Here is a 5,916-nt window from a genome sequence, read left to right as displayed (position 1 = left end):
CCGGCTACCTTTTACACTTTGGTCACCACCACGATTCCCTTTGCCAAGTGGGTGATCGATCTACTCAGACGGCTACCCCAGGCGCCTAGCCGAGTACGATTTTGCATAGCAACAATGAATTACTTTACTAAATGGGCAGAAGTTGAGCCTTTGGCCACCATCACTGAGTACCAATGTTGGTGATTCATGTGGAAGAATGTTATATGTAGGTTCGGGCTGCCCAAGCAGCTGGTCACGGACAATGGTCGATAGTTCGATAATCGAGCCTTTACAGCATTATGTGTGCAGCACAGGATCCGACATATCAAAGTGTCCGTGGCTTACCCCCAAGTGAACGGATAGATCGAGAATTTGAATTGCACCCTTCTGGATGGGCTGCGGAAAAGGCTAGAGGAGTTAGGTGGCACATTGGTTGACCAGTTGGAAAAAGTAGTATGGGCTTATCGGACGACTCCCCGCAGGGCAACCGTTGAAACCCCCTTTTTGTTGGAAAAAAGGTTTGAGGCAAAGGTCCCAACTGAGCTCCTGGTACCCAGTCCATGCATCTTGTTGTATAATGACGAGGGTAACTAATAGACGTTGCAAATCGAAAAGAGTTTCCTGCAAGAGAAGAGAGATATAGCATACGCCCGGATGGCCGAGTATCAGCAGGTCGTCAAGCAATACCAAGACAGGAGAATGCGGGTGCGGTACCTTCAGGTGGAGACTTAGTGCTCAGAAATCGGGAAGATCGCGCCACGTGTCCTTAATCGAACGGCGAGTGAAGAAACGTAACGTCTGACAAGACGGTTACGGGAACATGCGTATCGAGCCTGTAACCGGCAAAATTTGAAGAGTTGTCATAATTACATAGCAGCAACCGTACCGCTTCACGGAACTAGTCGAGAAAAAGCAGGATCAGTCGATAGGAGAATAGATTCCCGACTGAGCACCTGAACAAGTTACGGGAAAGGGATAACAAGGCAGCCGTGCCTCCCCATTACATCCTTAGTTGCTTTTTCTTATTTTTCGAGTCATCGCTTGGCTAGACCCGAAAAACTGAGGGACTGGTGATAGATACCCCAAATCGGGCACCCGATCTAGAGCGTGCAACAAGTTAGTCAGGCTCAAGTGCGGCATGACACTTGGTGATTTAGCAGGAAGGACTCCGCTCACATTTCCCGCTTGCCACGTGAAGCACCCGGGCGACCAGGCCAGTAGACGAACGAGTACCCCCACGGGAGCTAGCTGGCTCAGGTAAGCGGCTAGTCTCAGTAGTTGGTGCGTCGCCGATTGGGTTCAATCAGCGAACTCGGGTAGGCGACCAGTCTCAGTAGTCCGCATGTCCCCGACTAGGATCTCGCCGAGGACCAGGATGAGCGACTAGGCTCAGTAGTCGGCGTCCCACAGAGTTCCCGCTGAGGACTTGTCATGGGCGACCAGGATTAGCGGTCGGTGTGTCCTTGCCTGAGTGCCACAGCCTCCCTAACCGGGTTTGTAACACCCCGTGTTACGGCCTCTAACCCGAACTAATTATTTAATTACTTACCATTAAAGGAGAATTGAATTCCCTTAATTAATTGAGAAGGGTCCACCATGGATCATGGACCCTTATCCCTAAACCCAAATCCTTAGTCCTATAAGGAATAGAATAAGTAGATCCTTACCATTCAGACCCTAGTTAGGACTCTTAAGTATATATAAGGACCTAGGAGGCACCTAGAAATCACACCACAATAGATTCCACCACACAAGAATTCCCAAGAATTTTCCTATCACCAAGCGTAGGAGAAATCACGAAGAGGAGGTCTTAGAGAAAGAACCTTAATAACCAAGGATTCTAATTAAGGCTAAGAGGTAACCCATGTCTCAACAAAACCTATTTTCCTTGTTATAATCTCCTTTATTGGCTCCTTTGATATGTGATTCTATATTTGCGTCTTGATAAGGCTTTTCCTGAGATTGATATGATGATTATGAAATAATCTTGATGTTTATGAGATGATCTTGATGTTTATGTGTCAATCTTGATGCTTATGTGATAACCTTGATGTTCTTGATTCAAGATAAATTATATAAATGATCTTGTGTTTTAATTATGATTAGAGCCCTAGGATTTAAACGGGGATTTCGTATTGTGATATTCTTGGTATGTTTGGGTGGGATTATACATGATCGGGTATTGAGTCTTGGTATGTTTAGGAGTCGTGTTAGGATGTATTTAATGTGATTCCTGGTTTTAATCCATTACTTGATTACGTGGTATCGTTGTTTGTGTTTAAGTGTGTCTGGACATGGTTTCGGGTTCCACGAGGGATCCCCGGGACCAAATTATTACATAAGAGTCAGTGGAGGGTAGGTGGGGGCAGGGGTACCCGCCACCTACCCGCTGCCCCATGAGACCGCCTGGCAGCGGGCAGCCGGCGGGCAGGCGACTGCCCACCGGGCACCCGCTGCCTCGTGACGTGCCGGTGGGTAGCCCTCCACCCGCCGGCCACCCGCTGGAATTTTGGTGTGGAACATGGTGGTTTTTCCCGTTTGATGTTTCCCCGTGTCCCGTGGTGTCCCATTGGACCCCGTTGTCGTGCCTGAGTCTAGTTTGATGTTTTGGGTACGTTCGTAGGATAAGAGAGTCTTGTGTATTGCATGCTAGTCAAATTGGTATCACATTGGCCTAGGAGAAAGGTGCATGAACCCCTTAGGCGTATCTCTAGTAATGTGGTTGACCACGCATAAGTTATATATGTATGATTCCCCACTCCTTATGTGTTAATGTGGGTTGCATGTGCTTGGCTATGTGATATTTGTGCATGATACCCCAATTGGTTGCGATTAATTGGCTATACAGGTAGTTGGATGGGTTGAGAACCATCGACTGTTAACCCGGCCGGTTGCGATCGGACGGGTATATAAATATATATATAGGGCTACGGTCCAAAATCTGGTTGCGATCAGACATACATATTATTCGGGCTGCGGTCCATCGTTTGGTTGCGATCAAACGTTATAAATGAGCTGCGGTTCATCGATTGGTTGCGATCAATATCCTTGTGTTGCGGTACAGGCAGGGTGCTTCGGGGCCATGCCAGAGCTATATGTGCTGGCGCTTCGTGTATGGGCGCGTGAAGGATCCTACAGCACCACCAAATGTGTTTACATGTTGAGATAGTGATGGAAGACTGATATGATTGATGTGAAATAATCTGGTGACCTTAGGGTGCATGCTAGTATCTTTATATGCGTAATTACATCTGATGAATGTGCCTACCCTTGCTTACTTGAGTCTATTCTCGGTTTTAAAGTAGAGTTTCCTAAGTATATATGTATTCAGGCTTCAAAATGGTTTTCCTTATATATATATTTACCTATATTGTATTTTAACGCGTTGGAGTGGGTTACCGGCATTATTCGCTGAACAGATATATTTGGTTTTCAGGCACAGATGAGTAGCTCCGGAGCGCGCTAGAGGACCCGAGGCTTAGCTAGTTAGTTCCTTATCGGCCTGCGTGCCATGATGATGTACTTAACATTGATTTGAGGATTTATGATGTTTAGATAGTTTAGCCTGTGCGTCTGAGTTCTCCAGCTCAGAAATGGAATAGCACCCCTACAATTATGTTTAGTTATGCTCTGATTTGGGATTTAATGATAGTATTACCTTTATTTCATAAGAATTCAAAGTTTTAAATTTTAGGGGTGTTACAGGGTTACCTCGTCAGGCAGTCAGTGCGTCCCCGACCGATTGTGCGTCCAGAGGCGGTTAATGACGGATTCTGCGGAGATTCCTTTCCTTATCCAGCGAGTAACTTCCTTTCTCAGTTTAAGCAGTTATTGCATTAATTATAGTAGATTCCATAGCCGATTGGACTCCACCTTTACCCTACTTTCCTTGTAGGAAGCTAATCCCTTTTTGTATAAATACCCCCACAAGATCACTGTGAGGGGGACAGATTTTTCCCACTCAATAAAATTCCATTACGCTATCAAATTCTTTTTAAGTTATTTATTCCCTCTAACTCATCCCTCACAAACCCTAGTATTTTACGGTAGTGTTGGCCCACCGAATGACTTCCTCCAGTCCGTAAAACCAACCTATAGTTTTCGTGAAATCAATGTATGGTTGTTATGTACCTTGAAACTTCTTGTATTCACTACTTTCGAAATTCCTCAAAAATGATTTTGTGACAAGTGTTTATGTTCATCAAAAATTTAGTTTACAAACCCCAAAATGTGATTTGTATGGTATCTATATATGTTATATGTTTTGGAAAGTTACGTATTTTGGAGAAATTGTGTGTATTGTATAGGATTTGATTCCAATAGTAGTATAACAAAAATTGGCATACAAACATGGTAATTGGTCATGTGATTTTGAGTTGCAGATCTCTTTTATCTTCGTTTAATAATATTAGTGTTGTTTTTGCTGGTAAACTTGCGAATCTTTTGGCGCATAAGTTAGCCTGGGCCACTGATTCTCATGTTGGCCTTGGAACGTGGTGTTCTGTACCTCCTCCCAATATTTTGGACTTCATTCATTGATATATCTTTCGGGATTTGCCTTTCAAAAAAAAAAAATTAATACCCTTAAATTGTGTCCATATTTTTATATATGTTTGTGGAGTTCATTCTACACTGTGCTACAAATATTGTATTATCAAAATTTCTGGACAAAAAATTGTCTGCCGCATGGGATTAATTCAATATTTTTTTTAATTTTCTCATTTGTAGTAATCATCAACTAGTGTGGTACGGAGTATTTGAAGAAGTTGAATGGTTTTCTAAAAAATGAATGGAAAAATCAACTGTGGCAGTGGGCAGTAGGTTAAGAAACCGAAACATACAACATGTTAATACATACAGATGTAATTAGTAACAACGAACCAAATCCAAGCAACATCAGAGGAGCTTCATTGCTAGCTACCGAAGCAGACAAACTCCTCCATGTTTGGATCGGATTATATTATTATTTCAGACCTTTATTTATTTAGCTATATATGGATCACATTATTATTATTTATTAAAACAAACACTGAAGTTGAAGGAAGCAATATTATTATTATTATATATATAAGGTATTTAGCAAAGCGGCCGAGCCTTCATATCCTCATGCAGGTGCAGACATTGCTGAAGAAGGGCCAATAAGTTTCGCACATTGCAAAAGATAGCGCAGTGTGTGTCATATGGGTTTTCCCCGGGACAATGCTCGTTGTACCCGACCGCGTCTTTTATGGGAAGCATCGAGTATTTTCTGAGACTCGCAGCCATTATTCCCCTCTCTGCAGAATTAGAATTAACAATCAGAAGAAGAAGAAGAAGAAGAAGGGGTATTTTACTTATTTCTATAAAATACCACAATGGATCGATATATATAGGCTTCGAAAAAATTCATCCCATACCATATATGTTAATAACGGAGAAATTAAAGCTAAGGGAGAGTGCAAACCAGAGGCCATGAGGAGCATCAACAAGAGTGAGGCAGTTGCAAACAAACGAACAGAGGAAGAAAAAGCCATCTTTGTTAACTGAGAACAAAAGAAGGTGTTAGGTTAGGCGAAATGGAAATGCTGTCAGTGTTTCAATGAGTGAAGTCCTTTTTATAAGTCACAATTTTGAGAATGGACCATGCTCTTATCACTTAGACCTCACATACTTCATCAATACATGCATACAAAAAAAAAATTATATATTACTTCTATACTTTTGATATATATATATATATATATATATATATATATATATATAAAGTTTTCTTAATCCAATGTGTGTGTATATATATATATATATATGTTCAACATATGTTATATATATGTATGTTGAGTCACACTTGTATGCGACCACAGTTAGATGGGTTGGGTTAATACGAAAATGTAATACTTATACTGAAAATTGTAATATTAATTAGGAATAAAGTGTTTATTACTTATAAGAAAAATTGTA

The 5,916-nt window shown here is 41.8% G+C and overlaps 1 long non-coding RNA gene across 1 annotated transcript; it reads right to left on the bottom strand.

Moving 5' to 3' along the window:
- Positions 1 to 4,769: 4,769 nt before the first annotated feature.
- Positions 4,770 to 5,530, bottom strand: LOC109150027. Its single transcript, XR_002049068.1, has 2 exons — positions 5,423 to 5,530; positions 4,770 to 5,255 (listed from the first exon to the last, which is right to left on the bottom strand). It is a non-coding gene; the product is annotated as an uncharacterized LOC109150027 (long non-coding RNA).
- Between the last annotated feature and the right edge of the window lie 386 nt (positions 5,531 to 5,916).

This window comes from Ipomoea nil, unplaced genomic scaffold (genome assembly GCF_001879475.1).
Source record: "Ipomoea nil cultivar Tokyo-kokei standard unplaced genomic scaffold, Asagao_1.1 scaffold2167, whole genome shotgun sequence".
Lineage (NCBI taxonomy): Eukaryota > Viridiplantae > Streptophyta > Magnoliopsida > Solanales > Convolvulaceae > Ipomoea > Ipomoea nil.
The sequence above is the reverse complement of the archived record's forward strand: the minus strand, read 5'-3'. Positions and strand labels throughout refer to the sequence as shown.